This window comes from Carassius gibelio, chromosome A19 (assembly GCF_023724105.1).
Source record: "Carassius gibelio isolate Cgi1373 ecotype wild population from Czech Republic chromosome A19, carGib1.2-hapl.c, whole genome shotgun sequence".
Classification (NCBI taxonomy): Eukaryota; Metazoa; Chordata; class Actinopteri; order Cypriniformes; family Cyprinidae; genus Carassius; species Carassius gibelio.
The window spans coordinates 597,901-617,487 of record NC_068389.1 but is presented as its reverse complement, the minus strand read 5'-3'; the positions used below and the strand labels follow the sequence as shown (position 1 = coordinate 617,487).

Here is a 19,587-nt window from a genome sequence, read left to right as displayed (position 1 = left end):
TATCCAAAAAAGCTTAGAGTACCTGGTATTCCCAGGCGGTCTCCCATCCAGGCACTAACCAGGCCCAAACCTGCTTAGCTTACGAGATCAGACAAGATCGGGCATAGCCAGGCTGGTATGGCCATAAGCGAAGACTGCTGCAAAGAGAAGGCTATTTAAAGATCAGCCAATCTACTCGCCAGTACATTATAAATGTAGGAAAGAAACCCCAAAAGCTTAAAGCACCTGGTATTCCTAGGCGGTCTCTCATCCAATTACTAACCTGGCCCAAACCTGCTTATATTCAGAGATCGGGCATTGACTCTATTATTTGCCAAATTTATTATATACTAAGTGAAAAAATTCCAAAAGCTTAAAGCACATGGTATTCCTTGGCGGTCTCTCATCCAAATACTAACCAGATCTAAACCTACTAAGATTCAGAGATCGGGCATTGACTCTTTTTTATTTTGTTGCAAGATTATTATATAATTCGTGAAAAATATCCAAAAATTTAAAGCACCTGGTATTCCCAGGCAGTCTCCCATCCAAGTACTAACCTGGCCCAAACCTGCTTATATTCAGAGATCGGGCATTGACTCTATTTTTTGCCAAATTTATTATATACTAAGTGAAAAAAATTCCAAAAGCTTAAAGCACCTGGTATTCCTTGGCGGTCTCTCATCCAAGTACTAACCAGACCTAAACCTACTAGGATTCAGAGATCGGACATTGACTCTTTTTTTTTTGTTGCAAGATTATTATATAATTCGTGAAAAATATCCAAACATTTAAAGCACCTGGTATTCCCAGGCAGTCTCCCATCCATGTACTAACCTGGCGCAAACCTGCTTATATTCAGAGATCGGGCATTGACTCTATTTTTTGGCAAAATTATTATATACTAAGTGAAAAATTTCAAAAAAGCTTAGAGCACCTGGTATTCCCAGGCGGTCTCCCATCCAGGCACTAACCAGGCCCAAACCTGCTTAGCTTACGAGATCAGACAAGATCGGGCATAGCCAGGCTGGTATGGCCATAAGCGAAGACTGCTGCAAAGAGAAGGCTATTTAAAGATCAGCCAATCTACTCGCCAGTACATTATAAAAGTAGGAAAGAAACCCCAAAAGCTTAAAGCACCTGGTATTCCTAGGCGGTCTCTCATCCAAGTACTAACCTGGCCCAAACCTGCTTATATTCAGAGATCGGGCATTGACTCTATTTTTTGGCAAATTTATTATATACTAAGTGAAAAAATTCCAAAAGCTTAAAGCACCTGGTATTCCTTGGCGGTCTCTCATCCAAGTACTAACCAGACCTAAACCTGCTAAGATTCAGAGATCGGGCATTGACTCTTTTTTTTTTTTTTTTTTTTTTACAAGATTATTATATAATTCCTGAAAAATATCCAAAAATTTAAAGCACCTGGTATTCCCAGGCAGTCTCCCATCCATGTACTAACCTGGCCCAAACCTGCTTATATTCAGAGATCGGGCATTGACTCAATTTTTTGCCAAATTTATTATATGCTAAGTGAAAAAATTCCAAAAGCTTAAAGCACCTGGTATTCCCAGGCAGTCTCCCATCCATGTACTAACCTGGCCCAAACCTGCTTATATTCAGAGATCGGGCATTGACTCTATTTTTTGCCAAATTTATTATATACTAAGTGAAAAAATTCCAAAAGCTTAAAGCACCTGATATTCCTTGGCGGTCTCTCATCCAAGTACTAACCAGACCTAAACCTGCTAAGATTCAGAGATCGGGCATTGACTCTTTTTTTTTTTTTTTGCAAGATTATTATATAATTCATGAAAAATATCCAAACATTTAAAGCACCTGGTATTCCCAGGCAGTCTCACATCCATGTACTAACCTGGCGCAAACTTGCTTATATTCAGAGATCGGGCATTGACTCTATTTTTTGGCAAAATTATTATATACTAAGTGAAAAATTTCAAAAAAGCTTACAGTACCTGGTATTCCCAGGCGGTCTCCCATCCAGGCACTAACCAGGCCCAAACCTGCTTAGCTTACGAGATCAGACAAGATCGGGCATAGCCAGGCTGGTATGGCCATAAGCGAAGACTGCTGCAAAGAGAAGGCTATTTAAAGATCAGCCAATCTACTCGCCAGTACATTATAAAAGTAGGAAAGAAACCCCAAAAGCTTAAAGCACCTGGTATTCCTAGGCGGTCTCTCATCCAAGTACTAACCTGGCCCAAACCTGCTTATATTCAGAGATCGGGCATTGACTCTATTTTTTGGCAAATTTATTATATACTAAGTGAAAAAATTCCAAAAGCTTAAAGCACCTGGTATTCCTTGGCGGTCTATCATTCAAGTACTAACCAGACCTTAACCTGCTAAGATTCAGAGATCGGGCATTGACTTCTTCTTTTTTTTTTTTTTTGCAAGATTATTATATAATTTCGTGAAAAATATCCAAAAATTTAAAGCACCTGGTATTCCCAGGCAGTCTCCCATCCATGTACTAACCTGGCCCAAACCTGCTTATATTCAGAGATCGGGCATTGACTCTATTTTTTGCCAAATTTATTATATACTAAGTGAAAAAATTCCAAAAGCTTAAAGCACCTGGTATTCCTTGGCGGTCTCTCATCCAAGTACTAACCAGACCTAAACCTACTAAGATTCAGAGATCGGGCATTGACTCTTTTTTTTTCTTTTTTTTTTTTTTGCAAGATTATTATATAATTCGTGAAAAATATCCAAAAATTTAAAGCACCTGATATTCCCAGGCAGTCTCCCATCCATGTACTAACCTGGCGCAAACCTGCTTATATTCAGAGATCGGGCATTGACTCTATTTTTTGGCAAAATTATTATATACTAAGTGAAAAATTTCAAAAAAGCTTAGAGTACCTGGTATTCCCAGGCGGTCTCCCATCCAGGCACTAACCAGGCCCAAACCTGCTTAGCTTACGAGATCAGACAAGATCGGGCATAGCCAGGCTGGTATGGCCATAAGCGAAGACTGCTGCAAAGAGAAGGCTATTTAAAGATCAGCCAATCTACTCGCCAGTACATTATAAATGTAGGAAAGAAACCCCAAAAGCTTAAAGCACCTGGAATTCCTAGGCGGTCTCTCATCCAATTACTAACCTGGCCCAAACCTGCTTATATTCAGAGATCGGGCATTGACTCTATTTTTTGCCAAATTTATTATATACTAAGTGAAAAAATTCCAAAAGCTTAAAGCACATGGTATTCCTTGGCGGTCTCTCATCCAAATACTAACCAGATCTAAACCTACTAAGATTCAGAGATCGGGCATTGACTCTTTTTTATTTTGTTGCAAGATTATTATATAATTCGTGAAAAATATCCAAAAATTTAAAGCACCTGGTATTCCCAGGCAGTCTCCCATCCAAGTACTAACCTGGCCCAAACCTGCTTATATTCAGAGATTGGGCATTGACTCTATTTTTTGCCAAATTTATTATATACTAAGTGAAAAAAATTCCAAAAGCTTAAAGCACCTGGTATTCCTTGGCGGTCTCTCATCCAAGTACTAACCAGACCTAAACCTACTAAGATTCAGAGATCGGACATTGACTCTTTTTTTTTTTGTTGCAAGATTATTATATAATTCGTGAAAATTATCCAAACATTTAAAGCACCTGGTATTCCCAGGCAGTCTCCCATCCATGTACTAACCTGGCGCAAACCTGCTTATATTCAGAGATCGGGCATTGACTCTATTTTTTGGCAAAATTATTATATACTAAGTGAAAAATTTCAAAAAAGCTTACAGTACCTGGTATTCCCAGGCGGTCTCCCATCCAGGCACTAACCAGGCCCAAACCTGCTTAGCTTACGAGATCAGACAAGATCGGGCATAGCCAGGCTGGTATGGCCATAAGCGAAGACTGCTGCAAAGAGAAGGCTATTTAAAGATCAGCCAATCTACTCGCCAGTACATTATAAAAGTAGGAAAGAAACCCCAAAAGCTTAAAGCACCTGGTATTCCTAGGCGGTCTCTCATCCAAGTACTAACCTGGCCCAAACCTGCTTATATTCAGAGATCGGGCATTGACTCTATTTTTTGGCAAATTTATTATATACTAAGTGAAAAAATTCCAAAAGCTTAAAGCAACTGGTATTCCTTGGCGGTCTATCATTCAAGTACTAACCAGACCTTAACCTGCTAAGATTCAGAGATCGGGCATTGACATCTTCTTTTTTTTTTTTTTTTTGCAAGATTATTATATAATTCGTGAAAAATATCCAAAAATTTAAAGCACCTGGTATTCCCAGGCAGTCTCCCATCCATGTACTAACCTGGCCCAAACCTGCTTATATTCAGAGATCGGGCATTGACTCTATTTTTTGCCAAATTTATTATATACTAAGTGAAAAAATTCCAAAAGCTTAAAGCACCTGGTATTCCTTGGCGGTCTCTCATTCAAGTACTAACCAGACCTAAACCTGCTAAGATTCAGAGATCGGGCATTGACTCTTTTTTTTTTTTTTTTTTTTTTTTTTTTTTGCAAGATTATTATATAATTTCGTGAAAAATATCCAAAAATTTAAAGCACCTGGTATTCCCAGGCAGTCTCCCATCCATGTACTAACCTGGCCCAAACCTGCTTATATTCAGAGATCGGGCATTGACTCTATTTTTTGCCAAATTTATTATATACTAAGTGAAAAAATTCCAAAAGCTTAAAGCACCTGGTATTCCTTGGCGGTCTCTCATCCAAGTACTAACCAGACCTAAACCTACTAAGATTCAGAGATCGGGCATTGACTCTTTTTTTTTCTTTTTTTTTTTTTTGCAAGATTATTATATAATTCGTGAAAAATATCCAAAAATTTAAAGCACCTGATATTCCCAGGCAGTCTCCCATCCATGTACTAACCTGGCGCAAACCTGCTTATATTCAGAGATCGGGCATTGACTCTATTTTTTGGCAAAATTATTATATACTAAGTGAAAAATTTCAAAAAAGCTTACAGTACCTGGTATTCCCAAGCGGTCTCCCATCCAGGCACTAACCAGGCCCAAACCTGCTTAGCTTCCGAGATCAGACAAGATCGGGCATAGCCAGGCTGGTATGGCCATAAGCGAAGACTGCTGCAAAGAGAAGGCTATTTAAAGATCAGCCAATCTACTCGCCAGTACATTATAAAAGTAGGAAAGAAACCCCAAAAGCTTAAAGCACCTGGTATTCCTAGGCGGTCTTTCATCCAATTACTAACCTGGCCCAAACCTGCTTATATTCAGAGATCGGGCATTGACTCTATTTTTTGCCAAATTTATTATATACTAAGTGAAAAAATTCCAAAAGCTTAAAGCACCTGGTATTCCTTGGCGGACTCTCATCCAAGTACTAACCAGACCTAAACCTGCTAAGATTCAGAGATCGGGCATTGACTCTTTTTTTTTATTTTATTTTTTTTTTGCAAGATTATTATATAATTCATGAAAAATATCCAAACATTTAAAGCACCTGGTATTCCCAGGCAGTCTCCCATTCATGTACTAACCTGGCCCAAACCTGCTTATATTCAGAGATCGGGCATTGACTCTATTTTTTGCCAAATTTATTATATACTAAGTGAAAAAATTCCAAAAGCTTAAAGCACCTGGTATTCCTTGGCGGTCTCTCATCCAAGTACTAACCAGACCTAAACCTACTAAGATTCAGAGATCGGGCATTGACTCTTTTTTTTTCTTTTTTTTTTTTTTTGCAAGATTATTATATAATTCGTGAAAAATATCCAAAAATTTAAAGCACCTGATATTCCCAGGCAGTCTCCCATCCATGTACTAACCTGGCGCAAACCTGCTTATATTCAGAGATCGGGCATTGACTCTATTTTTTGGCAAAATTATTATATACTAAGTGAAAAATTTCAAAAAAGCTTACAGTACCTGGTATTCCCAGGCGGTCTCCCATCCAGGCACTAACCAGGCCCAAACCTGCTTAGCTTACGAGATCAGACAAGATCGGGCATAGCCAGGCTGGTATGGCCATAAGCGAAGACTGCTGCAAAGAGAAGGCTATTTAAAGATCAGCCAATCTACTCGCCAGTACATTATAAATGTAGGAAAGAAACCCCAAAAGCTTAAAGCACCTGGAATTCCTAGGCGGTCTCTCATCCAATTACTAACCTGGCCCAAACCTGCTTATATTCAGAGATCGGGCATTGACTCTATTTTTTGCCAAATTTATTATATACTAAGTGAAAAAATTCCAAAAGCTTAAAGCACATGGTATTCCTTGGCGGTCTCTCATCCAAATACTAACCAGATCTAAACCTACTAAGATTCAGAGATCGGGCATTGACTCTTTTTTATTTTGTTGCAAGATTATTATATAATTCGTGAAAAATATCCAAAAATTTAAAGCACCTGGTATTCCCAGGCAGTCTCCCATCCAAGTACTAACCTGGCCCAAACCTGCTTATATTCAGAGATTGGGCATTGACTCTATTTTTTGCCAAATTTATTATATACTAAGTGAAAAAAATTCCAAAAGCTTAAAGCACCTGGTATTCCTTGGCGGTCTCTCATCCAAGTACTAACCAGACCTAAACCTACTAAGATTCAGAGATCGGACATTGACTCTTTTTTTTTTTGTTGCAAGATTATTATATAATTCGTGAAAATTATCCAAACATTTAAAGCACCTGGTATTCCCAGGCAGTCTCCCATCCATGTACTAACCTGGCGCAAACCTGCTTATATTCAGAGATCGGGCATTGACTCTATTTTTTGGCAAAATTATTATATACTAAGTGAAAAATTTCAAAAAAGCTTACAGTACCTGGTATTCCCAGGCGGTCTCCCATCCAGGCACTAACCAGGCCCAAACCTGCTTAGCTTACGAGATCAGACAAGATCGGGCATAGCCAGGCTGGTATGGCCATAAGCGAAGACTTTTGCAAAGAGAAGGCTATTTAAAGATCAGCCAATCTACTCGCCAGTACATTATAAAAGTAGGAAAGAAACCCCAAAAGCTTAAAGCACCTGGTATTCCTAGGCGGTCTCTCATCCAAGTACTAACCTGGCCCAAACCTGCTTATATTCAGAGATCGGGCATTGACTCTATTTTTTGGCAAATTTATTATATACTAAGTGAAAAAATTCCAAAAGCTTAAAGCAACTGGTATTCCTTGGCGGTCTATCATTCAAGTACTAACCAGACCTTAACCTGCTAAGATTCAGAGATCGGGCATTGACATCTTCTTTTTTTTTTTTTTTTTGCAAGATTATTATATAATTCGTGAAAAATATCCAAAAATTTAAAGCACCTGGTATTCCCAGGCAGTCTCCCATCCATGTACTAACCTGGCCCAAACCTGCTTATATTCAGAGATCGGGCATTGACTCTATTTTTTGCCAAATTTATTATATACTAAGTGAAAAAATTCCAAAAGCTTAAAGCACCTGGTATTCCTTGGCGGTCTCTCATTCAAGTACTAACCAGACCTAAACCTGCTAAGATTCAGAGATCGGGCATTGACTCTTTTTTTTTTTTTTTTTTTTTTTTTTTTTTGCAAGATTATTATATAATTTCGTGAAAAATATCCAAAAATTTAAAGCACCTGGTATTCCCAGGCAGTCTCCCATCCATGTACTAACCTGGCCCAAACCTGCTTATATTCAGAGATCGGGCATTGACTCTATTTTTTGCCAAATTTATTATATACTAAGTGAAAAAATTCCAAAAGCTTAAAGCACCTGGTATTCCTTGGCGGTCTCTCATCCAAGTACTAACCAGACCTAAACCTACTAAGATTCAGAGATCGGGCATTGACTCTTTTTTTTTCTTTTTTTTTTTTTTTGCAAGATTATTATATAATTCGTGAAAAATATCCAAAAATTTAAAGCACCTGATATTCCCAGGCAGTCTCCCATCCATGTACTAACCTGGCGCAAACCTGCTTATATTCAGAGATCGGGCATTGACTCTATTTTTTGGCAAAATTATTATATACTAAGTGAAAAATTTCAAAAAAGCTTACAGTACCTGGTATTCCCAAGCGGTCTCCCATCCAGGCACTAACCAGGCCCAAACCTGCTTAGCTTCCGAGATCAGACAAGATCGGGCATAGCCAGGCTGGTATGGCCATAAGCGAAGACTGCTGCAAAGAGAAGGCTATTTAAAGATCAGCCAATCTACTCGCCAGTACATTATAAAAGTAGGAAAGAAACCCCAAAAGCTTAAAGCACCTGGTATTCCTAGGCGGTCTTTCATCCAATTACTAACCTGGCCCAAACCTGCTTATATTCAGAGATCGGGCATTGACTCTATTTTTTGCCAAATTTATTATATACTAAGTGAAAAAATTCCAAAAGCTTAAAGCACCTGGTATTCCTTGGCGGACTCTCATCCAAGTACTAACCAGACCTAAACCTGCTAAGATTCAGAGATCGGGCATTGACTCTTTTTTTTTATTTTATTTTTTTTTTGCAAGATTATTATATAATTCATGAAAAATATCCAAACATTTAAAGCACCTGGTATTCCCAGGCAGTCTCCCATTCATGTACTAACCTGGCCCAAACCTGCTTATATTCAGAGATCGGGCATTGACTCTATTTTTTGCCAAATTTATTATATACTAAGTGAAAAAATTCCAAAAGCTTAAAGCACCTGGTATTCCTTGGCGGTCTCTCATCCAAGTACTAACCAGACCTAAACCTACTAAGATTCAGAGATCGGGCATTGACTCTTTTTTTTTCTTTTTTTTTTTTTTTGCAAGATTATTATATAATTCGTGAAAAATATCCAAAAAAGCTTAGAGTACCTGGTATTCCCAGGCGGTCTCCCATCCAGGCACTAACCAGGCCCAAACCTGCTTAGCTTCCGAGATCAGACAAGATCGGGCATAGCCAGGCTGGTATGGCCATAAGCGAAGACTGCTGCAAAGAGAAGGCTATTTAAAGATCAGCCAATCTACTCGCCAGTACATTATAAAAGTAGGAAAGAAACCCCAAAAGCTTAAAGCACCTGGTATTCCTAGGCGGTCTTTCATCCAATTACTAACCTGGCCCAAACCTGCTTATATTCAGAGATCGGGCATTGACTCTATTTTTTGCCAAATTTATTATATACTAAGTGAAAAAATTCCAAAAGCTTAAAGCACCTGGTATTCCTTGGCGGACTCTCATCCAAGTACTAACCAGACCTAAACCTGCTAAGATTCAGAGATCGGGCATTGACTCTTTTTTTTATTTTATTTTTTTTTTGGCAAAATTATTATATACTAAGTGAAAAATTTCAAAAAAGCTTAGAGTACCTGGTATTCCCAGGCGGTCTCCCATCCAGGCACTAACCAGGCCCAAACCTGCTTAGATTACGAGATCAGACAAGATTTTTTTTTTTTTTTTTTTTTTTTTTTTTTTTTATTATAAAAAATTTACATTCATTTAATTTGTTTTATACAGTTACAATCCATGACATTATTATTCATATTTCCCCCATAGCCAGTTTACACCATTTTCTTTCATTTCCAACATTGGATTCCCTCTTACAATCATTTCTATAAAATCATCCTCTTTGTTTTCCATTGAGAAATAATTCCATAACAGTCTCACAGAGTATTCCATCCTGTTTTTAAAGATTATCCACACATCAACATTTTTCCCATCATATTTCGCCATGTTTCTTCTCAACCATATTACATACTTTGCTATTGTTACACATAAATTAAAGGTATACATATTACAGTCATTATGACCAAATAAAAACATTGTTTCCCACTTCTTTTGGTCCTCATCATACTTCCCCTCCAAAATTTCTTTTGCAATTTCCTTCATTTTTCTCATAAAATCATCTAACCTTTCACAATAAAAAAACAGATGTAACAGTCCTTCCTTTTCTTTCATACACACTTTACACTTTGCATCATTTTGAATTCCTATTTTATGTAATCTCATCTCTGTTAATATACAATTGTGTCTCAATAAATAATTAAAATTCTCTAAAATTGGTTCCATATATTTCAACCTCACGTTTCCCCAAATTTCTTTTTCATTTAAGTCATCATATCTTTCTTTCCAGTAGTTCAAAGCTACTGGTTTTGTAAAAGCGATAGACCTAAAAATACTATACACATTCCTTACTTTGCATAAATTAAAATGAACGTTTTCCCCATTTAACCTTTTAAAAAATACATCTGGAAATTCATTCTCATCCCCACTCTCATAGTTTTCAATTCTTTCAATCCAGTCCTTTGGTATCGCTTTCTTTAAATCCTCATATTGTCCTTCTAACTTCCTTCTCCACGCCCTTTTGCCCCCCTCTCTCAATGCATCCACAACTGCCTGTAAAGGTACATAACCCTCTATCACCTCATACAATAGATCTTTTATTTGTCTCAAACCACAATCCCACCATTCTTTATAATACATGACCTTACCGTCCCTTATGATATTCGGATTTAAAAACAATGGTTGTTCTAAAAGCTGGGCCCTTCCTTTAGGTAAAATCAGTACATTTTCTGAAAATTCCCCCCATGATTCCAAAACCTCCACATAAAAACATGGCAGACCTTTTAACATCCAGCTTTTCATTTTCATCCATAAAACATTACATCCCATATTACATTTTTCCAGGTAATATTCCATGACTCTTTTCCAAATTACATCACTTTTGCTCTCTAGAAACTTCTGAACTGTTTTAATTCTCAGCGTTCTCATTCTTAAAAATGGATCTAAAAGTCCCAATCCTCCCTCCTTTATGTTTCCAAGTAATGTATCATATGCAATCTTAGCCCTTCCATTTCCCCATAAAAACTTTAAAACCAATTCTTTCATTTTTTTGTAGTACAGATGAGGCAATGGGGTTACTCCCAACACATACCAGACTTTCGACAGCATCAATGAATTTATAATTAAAACTTTCCCCCTTAGCTTTAAATCTCTAATTTGCCAAAATCTCAGTCTTTTTCCAATTCCATTTAAAACACCTTCCCAATTCAAAGTGTCTGCCTTATTAGAATCAATACCAACCCACAACCCCAAAATCTTGATGTGCTGCATTTCCTCCTTGAATTGTATATGCTGCGGTATTTCCTCTACTCTGCCAATCCTCATACACACACTTTTCCCCACATTTACTTTGGCTCCCGACCCTTTACAATATCTTTCTAAAATCCCCATTGCCCTATCAATACTTTGGATGTCTTCTACCAACAAGGTTGTATCATCTGCATACTGATACACTGCTTCTCTTTGGAAATGGTTCTTTATTTGTATTCCTTTGATTTCTCTGTCTGCCTTAATAGCCAAACCAAGTGGCTCGGCTACCAGAGAGTAAAGTAAGGCAGACAGTGGGCATCCTTGCCTGATCGACCTTGTTGGTTGAAAACAATCCGTTAAAAAACCATTGCATTTTATGCATGTTAACACATCTGAGTAAAAAATCCAAATCCATTTTCTAAAATTTTCTCCAAAACCAAAAGCCTTAAGAACATCAAATAAAAACTCATGCTCTACCCTGTCAAATGCCTTTTCTAAATCCAGACTTATTAAAAATCCCCCCTTTCCCTTCTCCTTCATATAATAAATTGTGTCTCTTATACTTTTAACCACATCTACTATATCTCTTCCTTGCACCCCGTATGCCTGTGTTGTTTTTATTATTTTTGGTAAAACCTTTTTTAATCTGTTTGCTAATACTTTTGCTAATATTTTAAAATCTGTATTCAACATGGATATAGGTCTAAAATTTTTAAGATCTTTTGGATTACCGCTTTTTTTGTAAATCATTTTTACCATGCCGATCTTCATTTTTTCACTCAACACCCCCTTCTTGAAAATTTCTTCAAAAACTTCTTTTAAAATTGGCACTAACATTTCTCTAAAAGTTTTATAAAATTCATTAGTCAAACCATCCACACCAGGGCTCTTTCCAGGTTTTAACTGTTGAATTGCAATATCTATTTCTTCTTCCTTAATTTCTTCATCACACAAAATCCTGTCCTCACCTGTTAACTTAGATTTAATTTGTTTAATCAAAAACTCCTCATCATTTTTTCCTATACCTTGTCCCTTAAACATGTCCATGTAATATTGCTTTACTGTTTTCTAAATTTCTTTAGTTTCTGTTTCTATTTCCCCTTTTTTATTTAAGACTTCTTTCAATAGATCAGCCTTCTGCCTATTTTGTTCTAAATTAAAGAAAAATTTTGTGCATCTTTCTCCCTCTACTGCATATTTTGCTTTACTTCTTATAATTGCACCCTTACATTTTTCCTCTTCTAATATCTTTAATTTATCTTGTAGCATTATTATTTTTTCAATTTCCTCTTTTCCATTGCTTTCTGACACTTTACTTAACTCATTATTCAGGAGTTTGGTTAATTCGGTTTCCTTCTGTCTTTCTAATTTTCTGACATTTTTGCTGTATTCTATTGAAAATGTCTTTATTTCCCACTTAACACTATCCCACCATACTCTTTTCTCTTCCCTATACATTCTATTAATTTTGCTTTCTTCCACAATCCCTTTAATACTTTCCTGATATCTTTGCATTTAAAACCCACACTCCCCCTCCCCTTTTCACACTTGAAGAATCTAATGTTAAAAATAAGAGAGAATGATCACTAAGACCAACTCGTTTATAATAAACATTAGTAATATTCCCTTGCATTTCCTCTGTACATAAAATATAATCAATCCTCCTTTGTTTCAGTTCTTTTAAAACAAATTGTCTTCTTGAAAATTGCCTACTCGTTCTATTTCTTTCTCTCCACACATCAATCAATTTAAAATCCCCCATCAGTTTGTTCAACTCCTCCCTTCCCTTATCAGTCTTAAAAACCATATTACTTGCTAAGTCTAATTCTGTAAAAACAGTATTAAAATCCCCCATTAAAATCACCCTTTCATTAATTCTTACATTTGCAGATATTGTTTTAAAAAATTCCACCTTTTGCTTTTCTTCATTTGGAGCATGTATGTTACATATTGTACATCTCTCATTTCCTTTTTCTATTTCAACAGCTAAACATTTCCCTGCTCCATCATTAAACACCACACTTTCTTTTTCACACACCTCTCTTCTTATTAAAATAGCAACCCCTTTCCCAGTTTTCTCTGTACCATTATTACAATGTATATTCCCATCCCATACATTTTCAAACCTTTTAACACAATAATTTTTCCAATTCGTTTCTTGTAATACAAATACATCCACCCCTCTACATAATTCCCTCATATTTTCAAATTTCTCCACATCCATTAAACCTCGTGCATTAAATGAAACAACTCTTAAAAACATAAAAACAATATAAAATAAATAATTAAAACATTTCATTTTTTTTTCAGTCATGCTCCATATCTCTCAGTACATCAAATCTGTTCTCACAACCCTCCTTGTCTTTTAATATTCCTTGCCTTAAAAATCTTTTCTTTGCAATGTCTATATTGGGTGTTACCTTTAAAGTTCTTCTTCTTTGTATTCCTTCTCGTTCTTTCCTACGTTTCTCTTCTCCTTTTCTCTCCATTCTCCTCTCCTGATAACCTTCCTCGTCGTTTTGTTGTTCCCCATGTTCCTCGCTCATATCCATAGTCTTTTGCACAGTCCATTGAGATGTTGTTATTTCTCCATCTAGTTCTTTCTTCTTTTCTCCTGTGTCCCCCTGATGTTCTTTCTCTCCATTGTCCTCTCTCAGTCCACAGTGTTTCTCTTCTCCTTTTCTCTCCATTCTCCCCTCCTGATAACCTTCCTCATTGTTTTTTTGTTCCTCCTGTTCTTTGCTTATTTCCATGGTCCTTTGCACCGTCCCTTGTGATATTGTTTTTTCTCCATCATTTTCTTTTTCCTCTCCTCCTGTGTCTGCTTGATGTTCTTCCTCTTCATTTTCCTCTCCCAGTCCACAATCTTCCATCTCCTTGTTTAAAACATTGTCCATCTCGGTTTCCCTCTGCTTTTGCCCACCCACATTAACAACCATATCTGTTTCTTGTTCACTACTATTTTCTCCCTCCCCCATCCAACATTCGCACCTCACCAACACTTTCCTACATTCCGGGCACTTCACTGCATTGCAGCTTCTTGCCAAGTGCCCCTGCTCTTTGCACTGGTAACAAATAAAGTCCGGGCAATCTTTAAATACATGTCCTGGATCCATACACAATCTACAGGTTTTCACCTGCCGATCGTGTATAATCTGAAAGTACTGTGTGCCCTCAGCAGTCTCAAACTTGCTGCTATATGGTAGAGATACAACTTCCTTTGGGAACCTGACCTTTACATATCTCGTACCATCTGCTATTTCAGTACCCGGATATGTTCTTCTCTTAATGTTGGTTGAGGGAGTTACACCCCATGCCTCCAATTTATCTAATATATCCTGGTCATCAACATTTGCAGGCAAATGCATAAAAGAAACAACATATTCTCTTACTTGTAGCTTTCTAATCTCACAAAATTGTTGCCTGATTCTTAGTCCATCCTCTAGCTTTTCACACTCCTCCTCATTTGATAATGTGATCTCGAATTCTTTGCCTTGTCTTGGTCTTATCGCCAAAATCTTTCCTCCTCCAATTTTTTCATTCACTTCTTTGATAATATCCTGCACCGATCCATCTCTCACCTCTGCCAGATCCACAATTACAGTTGCTTCCTTTGAATAAATAATCATTTTCTTTGCCTCGTTGTATCCAAGCCGTTGTCCTGTAGTGTTTTCCGTGTCAAAGTCCCTGCGTCTTTCTCCTGCCATTTCATTTCCATGTAATCAGTCCAATTTTGAAAAAATAACAAAACAAAACCTCCAAAAATAAAAATCCTCCCCAGACAGCCTAGGCTGCTGGGAAGTGTTTGAACTTAAAAACAAAACAAAACAGAAAAACAGAAAAAAAGCTAACTTTAAACAAAAAATGGGTTTACAAACAACAATGGTGAGCCTACTCTCACCCACTACTGCCACCTCACTTCCTGCTAGCACTCTAGCGTTGCCAGGTTGGTATGGCCGTAAGCGAAGACTGCTGCAAAGAGAATGCTATTTAAAGATCAGCCAATCTACTCGCCAGTACATTATATAAGTAGGAAAGAAAACCCAAAAGCTTAAAGCACCTAGTATTCCTAGGCGGTCTCTCATCCAAGTACTAACCAGACCGAAACCTGCTAAAATTTAGAGATCGGGCATTGACTCTATTTTTTGCCAAATTTATTATATACTAAGTGAAAAAATTCCAAAAGCTTTAAGCACCTGGTATTCCTAGGCGGTCTTTCAACCAAGTACTAACCAGACCTAAACCTGCTAAGATTCATAGATCGGGCATTGACTCTTTTTTTTTTTTTTTGCAAGATTATTATATAATTCGTGAAAAATATCCAAAAATTTAAAGCACCTGGTATTCCCAGGCAGTCTCCCATCCATGTACTAACCTGTCCCAAACCTGCTTATATTCAGAGATCGGGCATTGACTCTATTTTTTGGCAAAATTATTATATACTAAGTGAAAAATTTCCAAAAAGCTTACAGTCCCTGGTATTCCCAGGCGGTCTCCCATCCAAGTACTAACCAGGCCCAAACCTGCTTAACTTCCGAGATCAGACGAGATCGGGCATAGCCAGGCTGGTATGGCCGTAAGCGAAGACTGCTGCAAAGAGAAGGCTATTTAAAGATCAGCCAATCTACTCGCCAGTACATTATATAAGTAGGAAAGAAAACCCAAAAGCTTAAAGCACCTGGTATTCCTTGGCGGTCTCTCATCCAAGTACTAACTAGACCTAAACCTGCTAAAATTCAGAGATCGGGCATTGACTCTTTTTTTTTTTTTTGCAAGATTATTATATAATTTGTGAAAAATATCCAAAAATTTAAAGCACCTGGTATTCCCAGGCAGTCTCCCATCCATGTACTAACCTGGCCCAAACCTGCTTATATTCAGAGATCGGGCATTGACTCTATTTTTGGCCAAATTTATTATATACTAAGTGAAAAAATGCCAAAAGCTTAAAGCACCTGGTATTCCTTGGCGGTCTCTCATTCAAGTACTAACCAGACCTTAACCTGCTAAGATTCAGAGATCAGGCATTGACTCTTTTTTTTTTTTTTTGCAAGATTATTATATAATTCGTGAAAAATATCCAAAAATTTAAAGCACCTGGTATTCCCAGGCAGTCTCCCATCCATGTACTAACCTGGCCCAAACCTGCTTATATTGAGAGATCGGGCATTGACTCTATTTTTTGGCAAAATTATTATATACTAAGTGAAAAATTTCAAAAAAGCTTAGAGTACCTGGTATTCCCAGGCGGTCTCCCATCCAGGCACTAACCAGGCCCAAACCTGCTTAGCTTACGAGATCAGACAAGATCGGGCATAGCCAGGCTGGTATGGCCATAAGCGAAGACTGCTGCAAAGAGAAGGCTATTTAAAGATCAGCCAATCTACTCGCCAGTACATTATAAATGTAGGAAAGAAACCCCAAAAGCTTAAAGCACCTGGTATTCCTAGGCGGTCTCTCATCCAAGTACTAACCTGGCCCAAACCTGCTTATATTCAGAGATCGGGCATTGACTCTATTTTTTGCCAAATTTATTATATACTAAGTGAAAAAATTCCAAAAGCTTAAAGCACATGGTATTCCTTGGCGGTCTCTCATCCAAATACTAACCAGATCTAAACCTACTAAGATTCAGAGATCGGGCATTGACTCTTTTTTATTTTGTTGCAAGATTATTATATAATTCGTGAAAAATATCCAAAAATTTAAAGCACCTGGTATTCCCAGGCAGTCTCCCATCCAAGTACTAACCTGGCCCAAACCTGCTTATATTCAGAGATCGGGCATTGACTCTATTTTTTGCCAAATTTATTATATACTAAGTGAAAAAAATTCCAAAAGCTTAAAGCACCTGGTATTCCTTGGCGGTCTCTCATCCAAGTACTAACCAGACCTAAACCTACTAAGATTCAGAGATCGGACATTGACTCTTTTTTTTTTTTGTTGCAAGATTATTATATAATTCGTGAAAAATATCCAAACATTTAAAGCACCTGGTATTCCCAGGCAGTCTCCCATCCATGTACTAACCTGGCGCAAACCTGCTTATATTCAGAGATCGGGCATTGACTCTATTTTTTGGCAAAATTATTATATACTAAGTGAAAAATTTCAAAAAAGCTTAGAGCACCTGGTATTCCCAGGCGGTCTCCCATCCAGGCACTAACCAGGCCCAAACCTGCTTAGCTTACGAGATCAGACAAGATCGGGCATAGCCAGGCTGGTATGGCCATAAGCGAAGACTGCTGCAAAGAGAAGGCTATTTAAAGATCAGCCAATCTACTCGCCAGTACATTATAAAAGTAGGAAAGAAACCCCAAAAGCTTAAAGCACCTGGTATTCCTAGGCGGTCTCTCATCCAAGTACTAACCTGGCCCAAACCTGCTTATATTCAGAGATCGGGCATTGACTCTATTTTTTGGCAAATTTATTATATACTAAGTGAAAAAATTCCAAAAGCTTAAAGCACCTGGTATTCCTTGGCGGTCTCTCATCCAAGTACTAACCAGACCTAAACCTGCTAAGATTCAGAGATCGGGCATTGACTCTTTTTTTTTTTTTTTTTTTTTACAAGATTATTATATAATTCCTGAAAAATATCCAAAAATTTAAAGCACCTGGTATTCCCAGGCAGTCTCCCATCCATGTACTAACCTGGCCCAAACCTGCTTATATTCAGAGATCGGGCATTGACTCAATTTTTTGCCAAATTTATTATATGCTAAGTGAAAAAATTCCAAAAGCTTAAAGCACCTGGTATTCCCAGGCAGTCTCCCATCCATGTACTAACCTGGCCCAAACCTGCTTATATTCAGAGATCGGGCATTGACTCTATTTTTTGCCAAATTTATTATATACTAAGTGAAAAAATTCCAAAAGCTTAAAGCACCTGATATTCCTTGGCGGTCTCTCATCCAAGTACTAACCAGACCTAAACCTGCTAAGATTCAGAGATCGGGCATTGACTCTTTTTTTTTTTTTTTTGCAAGATTATTATATAATTCATGAAAAATATCCAAACATTTAAAGCACCTGGTATTCCCAGGTAGTCTCACATCCATGTACTAACCTGGCGCAAACTTGCTTATATTCAGAGATCGGGCATTGACTCTATTTTTTGGCAAAATTATTATATACTAAGTGAAAAATTTCAAAAAAGCTTACAGTACCTGGTATTCCCAGGCGGTCTCCCATCCAGGCACTAACCAGGCCCAAACCTGCTTAGCTTACGAGATCAGACAAGATCGGGCATAGCCAGGCTGGTATGGCCATAAGCGAAGACTGCTGCAAAGAGAAGGCTATTTAAAGATCAGCCAATCTACTCGCCAGTACATTATAAAAGTAGGAAAGAAACCCCAAAAGCTTAAAGCACCTGGTATTCCTAGGCGGTCTCTCATCCAAGTACTAACCTGGCCCAAACCTGCTTATATTCAGAGATCGGGCATTGACTCTATTTTTTGGCAAATTTATTATATACTAAGTGAAAAAATTCCAAAAGCTTAAAGCACCTGGTATTCCTTGGCGGTCTATCATTCAAGTACTAACCAGACCTTAACCTGCTAAGATTCAGAGATCGGGCATTGACTTCTTCTTTTTTTTTTTTTTTTGCAAGATTATTATATAATTTCGTGAAAAATATCCAAAAATTTAAAGCACCTGGTATTCCCAGGCAGTCTCCCATCCATGTACTAACCTGGCCCAAACCTGCTTATATTCAGAGATCAGGCATTGACTCTATTTTTTGCCAAATTTATTATATACTAAGTGAAAAAATTCCAAAAGCTTAAAGCACCTGGTATTCCTTGGCGGTCTCTCATCCAAGTACTAACCAGACCTAAACCTACTAAGATTCAGAGATCGGGCATTGACTCTTTTTTTTTCTTTTTTTTTTTTTTGCAAGATTATTATATAATTCGTGAAAAATATCCAAAAATTTAAAGCACCTGATATTCCCAGGCAGTCTCCCATCCATGTACTAACCTGGCGCAAACCTGCTTATATTCAGAGATCGGGCATTGACTCTATTTTTTGGCAAAATTATTATATACTAAGTGAAAAATTTCAAAAAAGCTTAGAGTACCTGGTATTCCCAGGCGGTCTCCCATCCAGGCACTAACCAGGCCCAAACCTGCTTAGCTTACGAGATCAGACAAGATCGGGCATAGCCAGGCTGGTATGGCCATAAGCGAAGACTGCTGCAAAGAGAAGGCTATTTAAAGATCAGCCAATCTACTCGCCAGTACATTATAAATGTAGGAAAGAAACCCCAAAAGCTTAAAGCACCTGGAATTCCTAGGCGGTCTCTCATCCAATTACTAACCTGGCCCAAACCTGCTTATATTCAGAGATCGGGCATTGACTCTATTTTTTGCCAAATTTATTATATACTAAGTGAAAAAATTCCAAAAGCTTAAAGCACATGGTATTCCTTGGCGGTCTCTCATCCAAATACTAACCAGATCTAAACCTACTAAGATTCAGAGATCGGGCATTGACTCTTTTTTATTTTGTTGCAAGATTATTATATAATTCGTGAAAAATATCCAAAAATTTAAAGCACCTGGTATTCCCAGGCAGTCTCCCATCCAAGTACTAACCTGGCCCAAACC

At 37.6% G+C, this 19,587-nt stretch overlaps 3 non-coding genes and 12 pseudogenes across 3 annotated transcripts; all 15 read right to left on the bottom strand.

Annotated features, from left to right (window-relative positions):
* Positions 1-10: 10 nt before the first annotated feature.
* On the bottom strand, positions 11-129 carry LOC127936400 (uncharacterized; annotated as a pseudogene).
* Positions 130-904: 775 nt separating this feature from the next.
* Positions 905-1,023, bottom strand: LOC127936127 (uncharacterized; annotated as a pseudogene).
* A 920-nt stretch (positions 1,024-1,943) lies between these two features.
* Positions 1,944-2,062, bottom strand: LOC127937875 (uncharacterized; annotated as a pseudogene).
* A 791-nt stretch (positions 2,063-2,853) lies between these two features.
* LOC127936399 (uncharacterized) lies at positions 2,854-2,972 on the bottom strand (annotated as a pseudogene).
* A 776-nt stretch (positions 2,973-3,748) lies between these two features.
* LOC127937874 (uncharacterized) lies at positions 3,749-3,867 on the bottom strand (annotated as a pseudogene).
* A 1,086-nt stretch (positions 3,868-4,953) lies between these two features.
* Positions 4,954-5,072, bottom strand: LOC127937798 (5S ribosomal RNA). Its single transcript, XR_008148576.1, has one exon. It is a non-coding gene; the product is annotated as a 5S ribosomal RNA (ribosomal RNA).
* Positions 5,073-5,869: 797 nt separating this feature from the next.
* LOC127937872 (uncharacterized) lies at positions 5,870-5,988 on the bottom strand (annotated as a pseudogene).
* Positions 5,989-6,764: 776 nt separating this feature from the next.
* Positions 6,765-6,883, bottom strand: LOC127937871 (uncharacterized; annotated as a pseudogene).
* A 1,087-nt stretch (positions 6,884-7,970) lies between these two features.
* On the bottom strand, positions 7,971-8,089 carry LOC127937796 (5S ribosomal RNA). Its single transcript, XR_008148574.1, has one exon. It is a non-coding gene; the product is annotated as a 5S ribosomal RNA (ribosomal RNA).
* Positions 8,090-8,751: 662 nt separating this feature from the next.
* Positions 8,752-8,870, bottom strand: LOC127937850 (uncharacterized; annotated as a pseudogene).
* A 6,571-nt stretch (positions 8,871-15,441) lies between these two features.
* LOC127936832 (5S ribosomal RNA) lies at positions 15,442-15,560 on the bottom strand. The gene has a single exon (XR_008148321.1). It is a non-coding gene; the product is annotated as a 5S ribosomal RNA (ribosomal RNA).
* A 640-nt stretch (positions 15,561-16,200) lies between these two features.
* Positions 16,201-16,319, bottom strand: LOC127936397 (uncharacterized; annotated as a pseudogene).
* Positions 16,320-17,096: 777 nt separating this feature from the next.
* On the bottom strand, positions 17,097-17,215 carry LOC127936126 (uncharacterized; annotated as a pseudogene).
* Positions 17,216-18,135: 920 nt separating this feature from the next.
* Positions 18,136-18,254, bottom strand: LOC127937870 (uncharacterized; annotated as a pseudogene).
* Positions 18,255-19,046: 792 nt separating this feature from the next.
* Positions 19,047-19,165, bottom strand: LOC127936396 (uncharacterized; annotated as a pseudogene).
* Between the last annotated feature and the right edge of the window lie 422 nt (positions 19,166-19,587).